The following is a 21,133-nucleotide window of genomic DNA, read 5'->3' as shown; positions in this document are numbered from 1 at the left end:
CTCTGCTCAGCAACTCTGTTAAGGACCTTGCCCTTAACAGTGTACTGTCTCTGTGCATTTGGCCTACTGAGGAACAACACCTCACATTTATCTGGGTTAAACTCTTAGATATTCCTTAGACAATATCTGGAACTGATCTGTATTGTGCTGTACTCTTTGCCAGTCTTCTGCACTATCCACAACTCCACCAATCTTGGTATCATCCGCAAACGTACTAACCCACCCACCTACATTTTCATCCAGGTCATTTATATACATCACAGACAGCAGAGGTCCCAGCACAGATCTCTGCGGAACTCCAGTGATTAGAGATCTCCAGCTCAAATGAGTCCCTTCTGCCACTATCCCCATCTTCCAGGAGCAAGCCAGTTGTGAATCTAAACAGCCAATTTGCCATGGACCCCATGAATCTCAATCTTCTGGGTTAGCCTCCCATGAGGGACTTTCTAAACTGCCTTTCTAAAATCCATGTAGACAACATTCACTGCCCTTCTCTCATCAATCTCTCTCATCACCTTGTCAAAAAGTCAGTCAAGTTGGTAAGGCACGACCTGCCATGCACAAAGCCATGCTGGCTCTCACGAAGTAGGCCATGGGTTTCCAAATGCTCATATATCCTGTAAGACTATAAGATATAGGAGCAGAAATATGCCATTTGGCCCATCGAGTCTGCTCCGCCATTCATTCATGAGCTGATTCAATTCTTCCAGTCATCACCACTCCCCCTTTGATGCCCTGGCTAATCAAGAACCTATCTATCTCTGTCTTAAATGCACCCAATGACTTGGCCTCCACAGCTGCTTGTGGCAACAAATTCCACAGATTTACCACCCTTTGGCTAAAGTAATTTCTGCGCATCTCAGTTCTAAAAGGACATCCTTCAATCCTGAAGTTGTGCCCTCTTGTCCTAGACTCCCCTACCATGGGAAATAACTTTGCCATATCTAATCTTTTCAGGCCTTTTAACATTTGGAATGTTTCTTTGAGATCCTCCCTCATTCTCCTGAACTCCAGGGAATACAGCCCAAGAGCTGCCAGACGTTCCTCATAGAATAACCCTTTCATTCCTGGAATCATTCTGGTGAATCTTCTCTGAAGCCTCTCCAATGTCAGTGTATCCTTTCTAAAATAAGGAGCCCAAAACTGCACACATTACTCCGAGTGTGGTCTGATGAGTGCCTTATAGAGCCTCAACATCGCATCCCTGCTCTTATATTCTATAGCTCTAGAAATGAATGTCAACATTCCATTCGCCTTCTTCACCACCGACTCAGCCTGGAGGTTAAACTTCCGGGTATCCTGCACAAGGACTCCCAAGTCGCTTTGCATCTCTGCAATTTGAATTCTCTCCCCACCTAAATAATAGTCTGCCTGTTTATTTCTTCCACCAAAGTGCATGACCATACACTTTCCAACATTGTATTTCATTTGCCTCTTCTTTGCCCATTCCCCTAAACTATTTAAGTCTCTCTGCAGGCTCCGTTTCCTCACCACTAGCTGCTCTTCCACCTATTTTTGTTTCATCGTCAAAGTTAGCCACAAATCCATTAATCCCATAGTCCAAATCATTGACATACATCGTAAAAAGCAGCGATCCCAGCACCGACCTTTGTGAAACTCCACTGGTAACCAGCAGCCAGCCAGAATAGGATTTCTTTCTTCCTACTTTCTGTTTTCTGCCAACCAGCCAATGCTCCAGCCATGCTAGTAACTTCCCTGTAATTCCATGGGCTCTTAACTTGCTAAGCAGCCTCATGTGTGGCACCTTGTTAAAGGCCTGAAAATCCAAGTACACCACATCTACTGCATCTGATTTGTCCACCCTCCTCAAAAAATTGCAGTAGGTTAGTCAGGCAGACTGTTCTTTCAGGAAACCATGCTGGCTTTGGCCTATCTTGTCATGTGCCTCCAGGTACTAAGTAATCTCATCCTTAACAATCGATTCAACAACTTCCCAACCACTGATGTCAGGCTAACAGGTCTATAGTTCCCTTTCTGCTGCCTCCCACCCTTCTTAAATAGCGGAGTAACATCTGCAATTTTCCAGTCATCCAGTACAATGCCAGAATCTATCGATTCCTGAAAGATCATTGTTAATGCTTCTGCAATCTCTCCAACTACTTCCTTCAGAACCTGAGGGTGCATTCCATCAGGTCCAGGAGATTTATCCACCCTCAGACCACTAAGCTTCCTGAGCACCTTCTCAGTCGTAATTTTCACTGAACATACTTCACTACCCTGACACTCTTGAATGTCCAGTATACTGCAGATGTCTTCCATTATGAAGACTGATGCAAAATACGCATTCAGTTCCTCTGCCATCTCTGCGTCTCTCGTTACAATATCTCCAGCATCATTTTCAATTGGTCTCATATCTACAATATCTGCAGCATCATTTTCAATTGGTCCCATATCTACCCTCAAATCTCTTTTACCCTTTATATACTTAAAAAAGCTTTTTGTATCTTCTTTGATATTAGTCACCAGCTTCTTTCATGAACTCATCTTTTCCTTCCAAATGACCTTCTTAGTTTCCTTCTACAAGTTTTTAAAAGCTTCCCAATCCTCTATCTTCCCACTAGCTTTGGCTTCCTTGTATGCCCTCTCTTTTGCTTTTACTTGGGCTCTGACTACACTTGTCAGCCTCAGTAGTGTCCTCCTTCCATTCGAAATTTCTTCTTATTTGGAATATATCTGTCTTGCACTTCCCTCCTTTTTTCACAGAAACTCCAGCCATTGCTGCTCTGCTGTCCTTCCTGCTAGTGTCCCTTTCCAGTCAACTTCGGCCAGTTCCCCTCTCATGCCATTGTAATTTCCTGTATTCCACTGAAATACTGATGCATTGGAATTTAGTTTCTCCTCTAATTTCAAAGTGAACTCGAATGGTGCCCTTAGGGTTCCTTAACCTTAAGCTCTCTTATCACCTCTGGATCATTGCACAACACCCAGTCCAGCACAGCCGATCCCCTAGTGGACTCAACAACAAGCTGTTCTAAAAAGCCATCCCTTAGACTCTTGAGGTCCAGTACTGACCTGGTTTTCCCAATCCATTTTCATGTTAAAATCCTCAACGATTATCATGACATTGCCTTTCTGACATGCCTTTTCTATCTCCTGCTGTAATTTGTAATCCACATCCTGGCTATTGTTTGGAGGCCTGTATACATCTGCCATTAGGGTCCTTTTACCCTTGTAATTTCTTAACTCAACCCATAGAGACTCTACACCTTCCAATCCTATGTCATTCCTTTCTAATGATCTAATATTATTCCTTATACACTGAGAATTTTCCCTAAAAATTACCCTTAAGATAATTCTATATATATCCCTAAGATTTTTCACTGGCAATTCCCCTACAAGTGACGTGAGTCTCACTGGTCTATAGTTCCCAGGATTCCCTTCTTAAATAGTGGTACAACAGTAACCACCCACCAGTGCTGTGGCTAGAGAGGACACAAAGATATGGGTGAAGGCCCAACAATCTCGTCTCATACCTTCTTCAATAACCTGGGGTAAATCCCATCAGACCTGGGACTTATCCACCTTCATACTGCCTAGGAGGAACCCCCACCCCCCACCAAATCCAATGAGGCTTGACAGAGAGGACGTTCACAGTGGCAGAGTGTCTAGGGCAAAGGGGACAGCCTCAGGGTATAGGCTGTACCATTTAAGGTCAACATTGGGAGAAACTACCATCTGTCAGAGAAAGTAATAACAATGGTAATATTTAAGAGACACTCGGACAGGTACAGTACATAGATAGGAAATGCTTAGAGGAATGTGGACCTAACAATGGGACTAGCTTAGGTCCTGTAATGGACTTTCCTGGGTTTTTTCCAGCGACCCAGTGGAGTTTATAATGTAAGAGACACCTTCTTCACCTACAGACCAGTAAGAACCAGGAATGCTGCATGAGAGACTGGCTGAAGTCAGATTGTTGAAAGCAGTTAAGCAATGTCCAGGTGAACACTTGGTTGCAAAGGCATAGAAGGTGTAAGACCAAGTTATAATGATGGGAGTAATATAGAGGTGCCCATTGATTGGCATGAATAGAACATAGAGCAGTACAGCACAATACTGGCCTTCTGGCCCACAACGTTGTACTGGCTTTTTAACTTATTCCAAGATCAATCTAACCCTTCCTTCCCACTAGCTATCCTTTTTTCTTCTCTCCATGTGCCTATGTAAGAGTTTCATAAATGCCCCTAATGTATCTGCCTCCACCACCTCTTCCATTCACCCACCACTTTCTGTGTAAAGAACCTACTTTTGACATCCCCCTTATACTTTCCTCCAAATCACATTAAAGTTATGGCCTTCATATTAGCTATTTCCACCCTGGAAGGAAATCTCTGGTTGTCCACTTGTTCTGTGCCTCATCATTGTGTACCCCTCGATCGTCACCTCTCGTCTTTCTATGCTCTGAAGAGAAAAGTCTTAGCTCACTCAACAAAGAACATGAGTTGGACCAAATGGCCTGCTGCTATGCTGTTTGATTCTTTAGAACTCTAAATCACAGTCACAATGTAATTATCAGATTCGTATCATGAAGCACAGTTATTTTAAACCAGGAAACACTGCCCCTGAATGGTTCTTAATGAGCTTGTGCTGGCTTTGCAGCCATGATGTATCTGAACTAGGCCCGTAGCAGGTAGAGGACTTGGCAAAGGCGGCTCCTTCAGAAAGGCTGTCACCTTTGCCCGAAGAGTAGTGTGGTAAAATCCTAGAGCTACAGATGCAAAAAAAGCCTTAAGTCCAGTTGTGTCTCAGCACACTCTGAAACTGAAGATAACATCTAAATGTGTACGGGAAATAACCCTGGATAACTCGAACTGAACTCTGGCTACCTAGACCTCATAGAGTCATATGGCACAGAAACCATCCTTTCAGCTCACCACTTACCATGTCAAACCATCAGTTACCCACCTACACTAGTCTCATTTACAGCACAAAGTCTCTTGTAGCTTTCACAACATGCTGGAGGAACTCAGCAGCTCAGGCAGCATCTGTGGAAAAGAATAAGAGAATCAACATTTCAGCCTGATGCTGCCTGACCTATTGAGTCCCTCCAGAATTTTTCATGTGTGTTGCTCTAGATTTCCAGCATCTGCAGACTCCCTTGTGTTTATGCCCCTGTACCCTTCTCTGCATTGGTAATTTAACTATTTCACTAGGTTCCTCTTGAATGTTGTGAGTGCATCTACCAGAAACATCTTTCAGATGTTAGATTGGGCTGTTAAATTGTTCCTTCTTCAAAATTCCATATTCGATTATTTATTCATTCATCAAGTGTAAAAAAAACAAAATAATTATTACTCCAGATATGATGCAACATGAAAATAGCACGATAAGCATGAAGAACACAATATATGTGAATAAAAATAAATATGAAGATTAGAAATCTAGAAAACCTACAGCACAATACACAAAGCTGTGCCGAACATGTCCTTACCCTAGAAATTACCTAGGGTTACCAATAGCCCTCTATTTTTCTGAGCTCCATGTACCTGTCCAGGAGTCTCTTAAAAGATCCTACTTTATCAGTCTTCACCACCGTCGCTGGCAGCCCATTCCACGCACTCACCACGCTCTGTGTAAAAAACTTAACCCTGATGTCTCCTCTGTACCTGCTTCCGAGCACCCTAAAACTATGCCCTCTCATGCTAGTCATTCTAGCCTTGGGAAAAAGCCTCTGACTGTCCAAATGATCAATGCCTCTCATCACCTTATAGACCTCTATCAGGTCACCTCTCACCCTCTGTCGCTCCAAGGAAAAAAGGCCGTGTTCACTCAACTTATTCTCATAAAGTATGCTCCCCAATCCAGGCAACATTCTTGTAAATCTCCTCTGTACCCTTCCTATGGTTTCCACATCCTTCCTATAGTGAGGCGACCAGAACTGAGCACAGTACTCCAAGTGGGTTCTGACCAGGGTCCTATATAGCTGCAACATTACCTCTCAGCTCTTAAACTCAATCCCATGCTTGATGAAGACCAATGCACTGTATGCTTTCTTAACCACAGTCAACCTGTGTAGCAGCTTTGAGTGTCTTATGGACTCAGACCCCAAAATCCATCTGATCCTCCACACTGCCAAGAGTCTTACCATTAATAATATATTCTGTCATCATATTTGACCTACAAAAATGAACAACCTCACACTTATCTGGGTTGAACTCCATCTGCCACTTCTCAGTCCAGTTTTGCATCCTATCAATGTCCCGCTGTAACCTCTGACAGCCCTCCACACTATCCACAGCCTCCCCACCTTTGTGTCATTAGCTTATATACATAACTGTTGTATGTTTATGAAATGATGAGTGTCTGCACATAAGGTGACTGTCAGGAAATGATAAATGGTGGTGATTGGTTAATGGGTGGAGATGTTGATCAACCTGATGGCTTTGGGGAAGAAACTGTTTTTGAGTCTGGTGGTCTTGGGTAGCCTCTGCCTTGATGCGACTTCGTGTAGTTTATCTTTCCTATGGATTGTTTGTACTTTTATACAATCGCCAATATTCATGTTCTGTGAGTTTTCCAGTGGTTAAACGTACCTCTATATTTTTCTGGAAACTTTTTGATTTCTGTGGTGGGTGTCATACTACTTGAATCTGGCTATCTTATTGGCTAACTGTGATCAATGGAATTTCTGTTATGTTTTGTTTGGTATGAGAAAACCACAATTATTTTTAGTCTTTCTCTTTTCTTAGTCTTTCCCAATGCTTTTCCTTTGCTCTTGCTACACTTAATAAAATGATTGTAAGCAACAAGTTTTATGCCTCATTCTTGACTTTTGAAGAACTTTTCGATCGCAAAAAGCATCAGGATCCATTACAGATTTCAAACAGCCCTTTGAGTGAAAAAAAAAATCTTCGTCAGAAGCCTCCTATCTGACCAAAAACTTGTGCCCTTCGTTTTGAAATCTTTGCTACTAGAAAAAAAACTCCCTCCTATCTAGCTTGTTTGTGCCACTGTATCATAGTCTGGACCTCCACTCATCCTCCTCTGCTCCAAGGAAAACAAACCCAGCCCCTCTGGTCTCTCCTCGTAACTGAGATGTTTCATTTTGGTGACACACACAAAATGCTGGAGGAACTCAGCAGATCAGGCAGTATCTATGCAGTTTAATAAATAGTGGACATTTCAGGCTGAGACGTCATCAGGACTCAAGGGGCCACCTTTTCCTTTGGCCAACTGAGTTTACACCAGCATGCACCACCTATTTACACTAAGCAGATATCAATGTCAATTTTTATTATCCCCACATTCTCTTCAACTGTAATCCATCCCCCCCAATGGTTCTACCCACTGTGTCACTGTGCAGCCCCCGTCTTTTAGTTATCAGCAATCTAGACTTACAGTTCTTTCTTTTTTTATTTTTAAAAAAATATTTATTTATTTATTAAATTTTAGAAAATGACAAAGAATAAATGTGATGATAAAATAGTGAGAAAAATATTATTAACCCTCCCCCCTTAACCCTTATCTAAAGAAATAGGCACAAATCCATAGTAAAGTAACAGAGTTTTTTAGAAATTCTCACAGAGGGATCAGAAGTGGAGGGAGTGAGCGGCTTCAAGTTCCTGGGTGTCAAGATCTCTGAGGATCTAACCTGGTCCCAACATATCGATGCAGTTATAAAGAAGGCAATACAGCGGCTATACTTTATTAGGAGCTTGAAGAGATTTGGTATTGATGCACCATCAATAACTCACTCTGAGACGTAAGGCGAGATATCGGCTTTTATTGACTGGAAGAAGGAACCAGGAGTGAGTGACCATCATATTACGTCCTGGAGACTGAGGCCGAGCATAGGCCTCAGATCGCCTTTATACAGGGGCCTGTGGGAGGAGCCACAGGAGCAGTCAGCAGGGGCCGTGTCCAGACAGGCATACGTAGTTCACCACAGGTATGTCAACAAATACACTCAAAAACTTCTATAGATGTACCATGGAGAGCATTCTGACAGGCTGCATCACTGTCTGGTATTGAGGGGGGGGGGGTACTGCACAAGAAGCTGCAGGGGGTTGTAAATCTAGTCAGCTCCATCTTGGGCACAAGCCCACAAAATACCCAGGACATTTTAGAGAATGGTGTCTCAGGCAGCGTCCATTATTAAGAACCTCCAGCACCTAGGGCATGCCCTTTTCTCATCAGTAGGAGATACAGAACCCTGAAGGCACACACTCAGCGATTCAGGAACAGCTTCTTCCCCTCTGCCATCTGATTACTAAACAGACATTGCAGCTTTGGACACTACCTCACTTTTTTAATATACAGTATTTCTGTTTTTGCACATTTTAAAAATCTGTTCAATATACATAATTGATTTACTTGTCTATTATTATGTTTCATTTTTTATTATTATTTTCTCTCTCTGCTAGATTATGTATGGCATTGAACTGTTGCTGCTAAGTTGACAAATTTAACATGCCAGTGATAATAAATCTGATTCTGATTCTGATTCTGATATGATGAATAATCTATAAAATATGGTAACATCTTGGGCCTTGAGTACAGAATGCAATTTCATTGACTATATTAGATATTTAGCAACAATACCCAGCGTGAATTTAAAACTATAAGACCATAAGACATGGGAGCAGAATTAGGCCATTTGGCCCATTGAGTTTGTTCTGCCATTCCAACAGATGGTTTATTACCCCTTTCACCCCCATTCTACTAGGTTCTTCCTGTAACCATTGACATCCTTACTAATCAAAAAACTATCAAACTTTATTTTAAATATACACAATGACTTGACCTTCACAGTCATCTGTGGCAATGAATTTCACAGAATCATCACTTCTGGCGAAAGACTTTCCTCCTCATCTCTGTTCTTAAGGGACGTCCCTCAATTCGGAGGCTGAGCCTGCTGGTCCTAGTCTGCCCCCGTTTTCTAGGCAATTCTGCCTTACAACATTTTTTCTCTATAGAAGTTAATAATTAGACACACGTTGAAAATGTATATAGTTATTTAAGAAGCCAGTATTGGGTAATAATCAATAAGCAGCAGAAGGCTTATGATAAACCGAGTTTGACAGTTGTTGGGATGAATAGACCACCTGGCTGATCCCTGAAGCACTCTTCTTGACTAGAGTTTCCTCATTGAACATCTGGGCCTGCTGTTAGTGAACAGAATTGAGATTGATTGGTTTGATGAGTCAACATATGCAACAGATCTTGTGTCACAGAGGCACCTAGTTCAGGCAAAGTTGATAATCTGATCTCTGGCAGTAGGAGGCCTGTCACAGTTGCTGAGAAAGTACAGTGGTATAGTTGGTTAAGTTAGAATTGTTCAGATTCAAATATATTTATTTAACAAATGTATATCAAAACATACAGTGAAATGCATCATTTGTGTTCACAATGAACACAAACTAAGTGTGTGCTGGGGGCAGCGTGCAAGCGTCACCACACATTTTGCCAAAAACATAGTGTAGGATTTTGCAAATAAATCAGGCAAGGGTCCATTTTTGTGCTTAACAAAAGCCACAGCCTTTTACTTCCATTACAAACAAACCCAAACGTCATCGCCTTCCACTGACATCAGTACATCAGACACGATCTCTTAAAGTGAACACAACAATTCAAAGACGGTGCTTGTGAATGATGTAGAACAGCTTCTATTATGAATAGTATGTGTCACCTGTTACCCATTACATTACCGTACAATATCATGTCCACATTGCTTGGCAGAACACGACAAAGATGAACACAACAAGCAAAAAAACAACAGCTGTAAAACAAGCTCCTTTCCTCCCTCCCACACACACAAACAATCCTCCTACCCTAGGCCTCTGGGCCTCTGCTCTCCAAGATTTGGCCATTGGGCTTTGGGTGCCGATCGACATTTGGCTTCAGTTTTTGGTATCAATCCCTTGAACTGAGCCCAGAAGGAAGCCACTGGGCCAGTCAAGTCTTTAATGGCTAGTGGACCGTCAATTCTGAGGCTAGGATCCAAAGACTTAAGTCCAAATTGCCTGTCGTACGCCTGTCTGTGTGTGTGAGTGGATGGGAAAGGGGCTTATTTTGTGTTGTCGTTTTGTTTTGCTGATTTTGTTGTTGCTGGTTGTGTAATGCTGAGCATTGTGGGCATGCTAGGTTCATGCCAAAATGTGTGGTGGCCCCTCACACATCCTCGAGTGTGTTGGTTGTTAATGCAAGTGGTGCATTTCACTGTATGTTTCGATTTACATATGATAAATAGATCTGAATATGAACTTGAATCGGAATCTGAAGCACACCAACTTGGGAATATGCATTTGGTTCATGAAATCAGTTCTGGCACTAACAGCTGAGTAAAGGTGAAGATCTCCACTCTTAAGAAGGGAGGAAGGCAAAAGAAAGGAAATTATAAACCAGTTAGCCTAACCTCAGTGGCTGTGAAAGTGTTGTATAACATTATTAAGGATGAGATTTCAGGTTACTTGGAAAATAATGATAAAATAAGTCAAAGTTAGCATGATTTCTGTAAAGGGAAATCTTGCCTGACAAATCAGTTAGAGTTCTTTGAGGAAGTGTCAAGCAGGGTGGAAAAAGAAGGCAGTGGATGTCATTTACTTGGATTTTCAGAAGGCATTTGATAAGGTGCCACTCATGAAGCTGCTTAACAGTATGAAATCCCATCACATTAAAGGAAAGATACAGGCCTGATTAGAGGAATGGCTGATAGGCAGGAGACAGCAGGTGGGAATAAATGGGGCCTTTTCTGTTTGGCTGCCAGTGAATAGTGGTGTTCCTCAGGGGTCAGTATTGGGACTGCTACTTTTCACATTGTTTGTCAGTGATTTGGATAATAGAATCAGTGGCTTTGTGGCAAAGTTTGCAGATGATATGAAGATAAGTGGAGGAGTAGGTAGTGCTGAGGGAGCAATGGATTGCAGAAGACAAATTAGATGAATGGGCAAAAAAGTGGCAGATGGAATGAGAAATGTATGACTATATGGCAGTAATGGGAAATGTATGACAATGCATTTTGGTAAAAGGTACAATATTGCAGACTATTATCTAAATGGGGAGAAAATTCAAACATCAGAGGGCAAAGGCACTTAGGAGTCCTAGTGCAAAACTCCCAGAAGGTTAATTTATAGGCTGAGTCTGGTAAAGAAGACAAATGCAATGTTGGCATTCATTTCAAGGGGAATCGAATATAAAAGCAAGGAGATAATGCTGAGACTTTGTAAGACACTAGTCAGACTGCACTTGGAGTATTGTCAACAGTTTTGGGCCCCATATCTCAGAAATGATGTTTGTCAATGGAGAGAGTCCAGAGGAGGTTTATGAAGATAATTCTGGAAATGATGGGGTTAACATATGAGGATTATTTGGCAGCTTTGGGCCTGTACTCACTGGAATTTTGAAGAGTGCGGGTGTATCTATTTGAAACCTACCGAATGTTGAAAGGACTAGATAAGGTGGATGTGGTGGAGGTGTCCAGAACCAGAGGGCACAGCCTCAGAATTGAGGGGTGACCCTTTATTACAAAAGTAAGAAGGAATTTCCAGAGAGTAGTGAACCTGTGGAATGCTCTGCCACAGACAGCTGTGGAAACCAAGACCATGGGTATATTTAAAGCGAAAATTGATAGTTTCCTGATTGGTCAGGACTTCAAACGTCATGGCAAGAAGGTAAGTGTATGGGGTTGAGTGGGATCGGGATGAGCCGTGATGGAACGGCAGTGTAGATTCGATGGGTTGAATGGCCTAATTTTGCTCCTATGTCTTATGATCTTATGGTCTAAGATAATAAAGATTAGCCTTAATTGTCATATGTACATTGAAACATACAGTGAAATGCATCATTTTTGTCTAAGACATGCCCAGTCAGAGGATATACTGGGATCAGTTGGCAAGTGTCACCATGTTTCTAGTACCAACATAGTGTGCCCACAATTTACTAGCCCTAATTTGCACATCTTTGGAATGTGGAAGGAAACCGAAACACCCAGAGGAAAATCATATGGTCACCGGTTGAATATACAAATGTGTTACAGACAGCAATAGGAATTGAATCCTGATTGCCGATTGCACGAACCATTATGCTACTGTGCCACCTAACGAATTGGTCTGTCTGAAGCAGTATGCAAGACAAGCTTTTTACTGTATCATGGTGTTTGTGGAAAAATAATAAATAACCAATAATATTTAATTTCATTTTGAACATCTTGGTTGATCCCTTTTCTCTTAAAGGCTGTGATTCGCAGTTAACGTCTTCTTGATCCATGTCCAGTTTGACAAAGTGGTCTTGCTGGGTCACTTCAGTGAGAGCCAGCTCATTGCTGGAGTCACTTATGGGCCAGATCAAGTCAAGACAAAGCAGGTTCTCAGTGGGTCAGGTGGCATCAGTGGAGAGAGAATCAAAATCAGAATCAGGTTTATTATCACTGACATAGTTGTGAAATTAGTTGTTTTGCTGTAACAGTCCAGTGTAGTACATTAATTGCTTTATAAATTATAATAAGAAATATGTATATATATAAAAACAATTTCAAATTTAAAAGCTACAAGTACTTTTATTATCAAAATGGGTATAGCATATAGAAGGTAGCACAGTAGATTAGTGGTTTACAGTAAAGCACAATGCTTTACAGTACAGGCGATGTGGATTCAATTCCTACCACTACCTAGAAGGAGTTTATGCGTTTTCTCCAGGTGCTCCTGTTTCTTCCCGCAGTATAAAGACATACCGGTCGATAGGTTAATTGGTCATTGTAAATTGTCCTGTGATTAGGCTAAGATTAAATCGGAGGTTGGTGGGCCAAAAGGGCGTCCTCCGTGGTGTGTCTCAATAAATAATTAAACAACTGTAATCATTCATAAATAAATACATTTAGAATTTTATAAATAAATTCATCTTCTTGCAGGCAGCCACAAAACAAAGAAACACTATAGAATCCACACAACACAGAATAAAGACTGGCAAACATCCAGTGTGTGAGGAAAGGAGCAAATTGTGCAAACAATAACATAAGTAAACAAATAATACACAGAATATGGCTTTCAAAGTCCCCAGCAGTGGGCCCACAGCCACGGAGGCAGTTCACTGCGGAGAGGAGTAGTACAAAATGAAAGCAAAACAATGAGATAGAGTTCACGTGTTCATTAACCTTTCATAAATCTAAACTATTCCTAAAACACTGAGTGTGTGTACTCAAGCTCCTGTAGTACCTCCTTGATGGTAACAATATGAAGAGGGTATGTCCTGGGTGATGGGGGTCCTTAATGGGGATGGGGATACAGACTTTTTGGGGCATCGCCTATTGAAGATGACCTCAATGCTGGGGAGGCCAGTGCCCATGATGGAGCTGACTGAGTTTGTAATCCTCTTACCAATCCTGTGCATTGGTGCCTTCATACAGGTGGTAATGCAACCAATTATAATGCTCCCCTCAGTACACCTGTAGAGTCTTTGGTGACATGCATAGTCTCCTCAAACACCTAATGAAATGTAGCCCTTGTCATGCCTTTTTCATAATTGCATCAATACGTTGCGTGGAGGATAGACCTTCAGAGATCCAGGAACTTGAAACTGAAACATGGTTTGTGTTTCAGGGTGATTATTTAGGAAAAGTTAGAAATGGAGCAAGTTCTAAGATTCAGAGAAAAGAGGAGAGGGCAGCTGGAACAAATACAGATAATCAGTGATTCCAGCCTTTGTCTCACACATCCTCCTGGTATTGTCTTATGTTTACACCTCCTCCACATCTGGTTTTGACACTCTCTCAATTCTATTACTGCTTGTAGTTTACCATCCACATCAGTTTCTGCCTTCCTTTTTTTCTTTTTTCTCCACATAGTCTACCTTTAAAGTTCAATTTTAATTTTTAACTCAGTTCAGATGAAAGGTCAAAAAAACAGGAATGTTAATCTTATCCTATCCTATAGATGATTGTCCGTGCAATTTGAATGTTTTCTGTTTGGTCCTGACCTCCAGCGTCCCCCTGTTGATTCTAGCAGGCTTCCTGTGTGGTCGACTCTTGACTGAAGTGTCTCATTAAACCACTCAGTCAAAGAATTGCTGAGATTAATTGCAATGAAACTGGGCAGACCATTAGTTGATGAGTTAGTCCTTGATGTACACACAGTGGCCACATTATTAGATACACCTAATGCAAATATCTAATCAGCCAAATGATGTGGCAGCAACTCATTGCAAAAAAGGCATGCAGACCAGCTCAGGATGTTCAGACCAAAGATCAGAATGGGTAAGTAATGTGATCTAAATGTCTTTGACCATGAAATAATTGTTGGTGCTAGACAAGGTGATTTGAGTATCTTTGAAACTGCTGATGTCCTGGGATTTTCATGCTCAAAATCTAGAGTTTACTGAGAATGGTGTGGAAAGAAAAACATCCAATGAGTGGAAGTTCTGTGGGTGAAAAGGCCTTGTTTTCTGAGAGATCAGAGGAGAATGGCCAGACTGGTTAAGCTGACAGGAAGGTGACATTAACTCAGATATGTTACAACAGTAGTGTCTGGAAGACCATCTCTGGATGCACAACTCATTGAGCCTTGAAGTGGATGGGCTACAGCAGCAGAAAACCATGATGCACTTAGTGGCCACTTTATTAGGTACAGGAGGTAGACCTAAAGACTATTGTTTCACCGTAAGCATTTACCTGTATAAGATGGGGATGAGGACAACTATCTTCTCTGAAGGGTGAGACTCTGTAATCCCTTACCTTATAGCAATGTGGAGATAGAGCCAGTGAACATATTCAGGGCTTCGATAGGCAGGATTTTGGTCTATAGGGTGTCAGCAGTTATTGGGAGCAGGCAGGAGAGTGGAGCACAAGCCAAGATCTTATTAAAATGGGCTTGAAGAGCTGCATACTTTATTCTTGATCTTATTGCATGCATGCTTTAGCTGATTTAATTGAAACCAAGACTGTGACATGTGCCATCATAAGATTATAAGATTTAGGAACAGAATAATGCAATTCAATCATGGCTGAGTTTTTAAAAATCCCATTCTCCTACCTACTCTCCATAACCCTTAACTCCCTTACCCACCTGGAACCCAGCAATCTCCACTTTAAATTCACCAAATGACTTGGCCTCTGGAAAATTAATCTCAGGGTAGTATACAGTGACATATATGTACTTTGATAATAAATTAATTTTGAACCTTGAACTTCTGATTTAAAAAAAAGAGGTTGGCTTTTCCTCTAAGCAGTCAGTGTCTGATACAAGAGGAGGAAACCGACACCACTCAGTTGTTTCCTAGGCCCAATAATCTACTTCAAAGATAACGATGACTATGTCTGTCTTTGTCAGGCCTCTCCTGCAGTAATGGTTACTCCATTACAAGAAGGATGTGGAGGCTTAGGAAGGTGGTTTATCAAAATGCTGTCTGGATTAGATGGCTTATATAAAGAGAGTCAGATTCAGAACTTTGGTGTGGAAGGGAAATGTGGTTCTCTCTGGCTTTAAGATGTCATCTATATACACTGAAAGAACAGTGGTTTTATAAACATCATGTTATTTCCCATAATTTTACAGTGAGCTAACTTCCTATAATCTAGCCATGATGTCATTTGGATTACAGCCAAATCTGAATATTTCCATCTGCTTGGGCTGACTAGTTATGTTTGTTTTCAACTCACATATTGTCACTGAAGTAATCACTAATATAACAGTAACAAGCCATCCAAACAAGGAATAGTTATGGGACCACACATCCAAAATAGAACTGAACGTGAGAAACTAAACCTGTGATGCTTCTGCCTTCTATTCACTCTATGTCCCGTGCATCTACCATTGGATTTACTCCAGATATAATTTGGGATGCATAGAGATGCTGCATCACAGTGACAGAGACCTGCGTTCCATCCAGACTTGGGCTGCTGTCTGTGTGGAGTTTGCAAGTTCTCCCTGTGACCATGTGGGATGCCCCAGGATGCTCTGATTTCCTCCCACGTCCCAGTAACGTGTGGGCTGGTGGATTAATTACTCACTATAAATTGCTCTAGGTATGTAGGTGGGAGGGCCAGAATGGAAGAAAACAAAATGTTGGCAGTCCCTTCCCATGGCCCTCTCACCCCTTCTCTTTTCCTCTTCCACCCTCATTACATCCATCAGGTTCCCCTCCTCCTTCCCTTTCTTTCATCCCTTTATCTCTTTTGACTATCCCTTCTCAGCTTCTTATTTGATCACCCCATCCTTTCCTCCCTCCCTTGCCCTCACCTGCCAGCTTGCAATCCTCCCCCCCCCCCAACCTTCCACCTACTGATTCTGGCTTCGGCCCCCTTCCTTTCCTGATCCAGAATGGGGAGAAGAAAGCAAAGGTGTCAGAGGGAAGGTAGCAGAGGAGAGGCCCTGCTGTGACCCTCTTCAACCTTTTTCCCTCACCTCCCCATCACTTGCCTCTGATTCTCCTTTCTTTTTGTCATTTCCACCTCATTCACATACCCTTTCCCAGGGGCATGAACCCTTAATTATACCCCTTTCAATTCCTGTCACGTTACTAATTCTCTTTAACGTGTACCTCTGTTTTTGCACCATTCAGTTGTTTTGTGCTTGTCATTGCATTTTTTACTATTGTGCGTTGGAAACTTCACATGAGTAAGGTATTTTACTACAAGATATTATACTATTGTATTGTACAATATGTGACAATAACCTAATCCTAAAGTTCAAAGTAAATGTATTAATAAAGTACATGTATGTCATCAAACACAACCCCAAAATTTATGATTTCATGACCATTCACAATTCAAAGTTGTTTAATGTGATTTCTTGTACACAAGTGAAAACAGGAACATAAGAATTGTTCTGCATCTGATACAGCACAAAGAAAGGACAGAAGATAATGAACACGACAATAATAAAAAAACACAGTAAATGTAAATACATGAGAGCTTCTATATCTACATAGATTGCTTGCCTGTCCACAAGGGATGTTAGGCTGCACATAAGGTGGGGAATAAAAGTGACTGGAGGGGTTAATGAGTGGAGGTGTTGATCACAAACAAGAGAAAATCTGCAGAAACTGGAAATCCAAGCAACACGCACAGAATGCTGGAGGAACTCGGCATCTATGAAAAAGAGTAAATAGTCAAGACACTCTTATTAGGACTGTTGATCAGACTTACTGCTTGGAAAAGTAACTGTTTATTGAGTCTGGTGGTCCTGGTGTGGATGCTATGTAGCCTCCACCCTGATGGCAGTGGGACAAACAGACTGTGAGCAGTGTGTGTGTGGGATCCTTCATAACATTACTGGCCGTTCTCTGGCACTTTTCTGTATATATAAGATTGTAAGATATAGGAGCAGAGAATTAAGCCATTTGGTCCACCGAGTCTGCTGAGCCACTTCATTATGGCTGATCCATTTCCCTCTCAGCCACAATCTCTGGTCTTCTCCCTGAAACCCTTCATGCCCTGACTAATCATGAATCCATCAACCTCTGCTGTGAATGTGCTCAATGACTTTGCCTCCACAACTGACTGTGGCAATGAGTTTCATAAATTCACAACACTCTGGCTAAAGAAATTCTTCCTCTAAATGGATGTCCCACTATTCTGAGACTGTGCTCTTAGACTCCCCACCGTAGGAAACATCCTCTTCAAATCCACTCTGTCTACACCTTTCAAAATTCGATAGGTTTGAATGAGATCCCCACTTCTTTTGAATTCCAGTGAGCAAAGACCCAGAGCCATCAAACACTCCACTAGTGATAAGCCTTTCAATTTTGGAATAATTTTCATGAACCTCCTTTGAACCCTCTCCAATCTTATAGAACCATAGAACATTACAGTACAGAAACAGGCCTTTTGGCCCTTCTTGGCTGTGCCGAACCATTTTTCTGTCTAGTCCCACTGACCTGCACCTGGACCATATCCCTCCATACACCTCTCATCCATGTACCTGTTGATACACCATCAATAACTGTTGGAGACTGGAAGTGAACGATAGGCTTTTATTAACAGCAAAAGGGAGCATGATATCTCGAAGACTGAGGAAGGAGCAGTGCCCCAATCGCCTTTATACAGGAGTCTGCAGGAGGAGCCACAGGAGCAGTCAGCAGAGGGGCGTGTCCAGACAGGTATACATAGTTTACAACATCTGTCCAAGATTTTCTTCAACGTTGAAAGTGAGCCTGCATTTACCACTTCATCTGGCAGCTCATTCCACACTCCCACCACTCCGTGTGCAGAAGCCCCCCCCCCCCCCCATGTTCCCTTTAAACTTTTCCCTGTTCACCCTTAACCCATGTCCTCTGGTTTTTTTCTCCTCTAACCTCAGTGGAAAAAGCCTGCTTGCATGCACTCTATCTATACCCATCATAATTTTATATACCTCTATCAAATCTCCCCCCATTCTTCTACGCTCCAGGGAATAAACTCCTAACCTATTTAACCTTTCTCTGTAACTCGGTTTCTCAAGTCCCGGCAACATCCTTGTAAACCTTCTCTGCACTCTTTCAACCTTATTAATATCCTTCCTGCAATTTGTTGACCAAAACTGCACACAATACTCCAAATTTGGTCTCACCAATGTCTTATACAACCTCATCATAACATTCCAATTCTTATACTCAATACTTTGATTTATAAAGGCCAATGTACCAAAAGCTCTCTTTATGACCCTATCTACCTGTGACACCACTTCTAGGGAATTTTGTATTTTCAGCACATCCTTTCTTAGATAAGGGGCCCAAAACTGCTCTCAATACTCCAAGTGAGGCCTCACCAGTGCTTTTTAAAGGCTCAACATTACATCCTTGCTTTTATATTCTAATCCTCTCAAAATGAATGTTAGCGTTCCATTTGCCTTCCTCACTACTGGCTCAACCTGCAGATTTAACCTTTAGAGAATCCTGCACAAGGACTCCCAAGTCTCTTTGCACCTCAGATTTTTCTCTTCACCTCTCCACTTAGAAAGTAATCTATGCTTTTATTTCTTCTACAAAAGTGCATGACCATACACTTCCCTGCACTGTATTCCAGCTGCCACTTTTTTGCCCATTCTCCTAATCTGTTTAAGGCCTTCTGCAGCCTCTCTGGTTCTGCAACACTACCTACTCGTTCACCTATCTTTGTATCATCCACAAACTTGGCCAAGTTTTATCTACCTTCAGACCTTTCAGTTTCCTAAGAACCTTCTCCCTAGTATGGCAAATTCATTCACCTATGCCCCCTGACTCTCTGGTCTTCCACAGTGAAGACTGACGGAAAATTCTTATTCAGTTTGCCATTCCCTTGTCCAGCATCATTTTCCAGCATTCCAATATTTACTCTTGCCCCTCTTTTAAACTTAATGCATCTGAAGAAACTTTTTAATGTTATTGGTTAGCTGACCTTTGTATTCCGTCTTTTCCTTCTTTATGACTTTTTTAGTTGACTCCTTTAGCTGGGTTTTAAAAGCTTCCCAATTGTCTAACTTCCCACTAATTTTTGCTCTATTAAATGCCCTCTCTTTGACTTTTATGTTGGCTTTGACTTCTCTTGTTAGCCACGGTTGTGTTGTAATGCCTTTAGAATAGTTCTTCATCTTTGTGAAATACATATCCTGCACCTTCTGAATTGCTTCTCAAAATTCCAGCCATTGCTACTCTGCTATCGTCCCTACTGGTGTTTGTCTCCAATCAATTTTGACCAGCTCCTCTCTCCTGCCTCTATAAATCCCTTTACTCCACTGTAATTTGAAACATCTGACTTTAGATTTTCATTCTCATATAGCAAGATGAATTCTATCATATCGTGATCATGTTACCCTAAGGGTTCCTTTACCTTAAGCTTTCTAATCAATTCCGGTTCAATGTATAACATCCAGTACTGAATAGCTGATCAGCCAGTGGGCCCAACCACAAGCTGCTCTAAAAAGTCGTCTTGTAGATATTCTAGAAACTCCCCCTCTTGGGATCTACCAAAAACCTGATTTTCCCAATCTTATCTGCATATTGAAATCACCCCATGACTATCATAACATTGTTCTTTTAACATGCATTTTCTATCTTCGGTTGTAATCTGTAGACCATATTCTTACTACTGTTTGAAGTTTTTTTAACCCTTTCAATTCCTTAGCTCTACCCACATTGAGTCAACACCTTCTGACCCCATGTCACCTCTTTCTCATGATTTGATTTCATTTTATTTTTTACTAACAGAGCCACATCACCCCTCAGACAACCTGCCTATCCTATCGATTCAATGTGTATCCTTGGACAATAAACACACAACTATAAATCTCCTTTCAGCTATGATTCAGTGATCAGAATCAGGTTTATTATCACTGGCATGTGTTGTGAAGTTTGCCCACAATACCAAACTGTATTGATAGTCTTCTTGCTAGCAGTCTCACTACACGCTGCCTCCGTAAGCCAATTACGTCATCCTCAGCATTATCACTCCAGTTTCCATGCCCCTACAAAATTAGTTTAAACCCTCCCAAACAGCTCTTGCAAACCTGATCTTGGTTCCCCTCAGGTTCAGGGGTAACCTGTCCTTTTTGTTCAGCTCGTACCTTCTCCAGAAGTGATCCCAATGATCCAGAAGTCTGAACTCCTGCTTCCTGCACCAGTTCCTCAACCATGCATTCATAGAAACATAGAAAACCTACAGTACAATACAGGTGTTGTGCCAAACATATCCTTACCTTAGAAATTACCTAGGGTTACTCATAGTCCTCTATTTTTCTAAGCTCCATGTACATATCCAGGAGTCTCATAAAAGACCCTATTATATCCACGTCCACCACTGCCGGCAGCCCATTCCATGCACTCACCATTCTTTTCATAAAAAGCTTATCCCTGACATCTCCTCTGTACCTACTTCCAGACACCGTAAAACTGTGCCCTCTCATGCTAGCCATTTCAGCCCTGAGAAAAAGCCTCTGACTATTCACACAATCAATGCCTCTTGTCATCTTATACACCTCTATCAGGTCTCCTCTCACTCTCCATCTCTCCAAGGAGAAAAGGCCTTTCTTCACTGTGTTTTGCACCCTATCGATGTCCTACTGTAACCTCTGACAGCCCTCCACACTATCCCCAACACCCCCATCCTTTGTGTCATCAGCCAAAGCATCCTAATCTTACCCTCACTGGCATGTGGTATGGGCATTAGTCCAGAGATTCCTACTCTGGAGATCCTGTTTCTTGAGCTTTCTACCTAACTCCCTAAAACTTC

This window comes from Hypanus sabinus, chromosome 16 (assembly GCF_030144855.1).
Source record: "Hypanus sabinus isolate sHypSab1 chromosome 16, sHypSab1.hap1, whole genome shotgun sequence".
In the NCBI taxonomy this organism is placed as follows: Eukaryota; Metazoa; Chordata; class Chondrichthyes; order Myliobatiformes; family Dasyatidae; genus Hypanus; species Hypanus sabinus.
The sequence above is the reverse complement of the archived record's forward strand: the minus strand, read 5'-3'. Positions refer to the sequence as shown.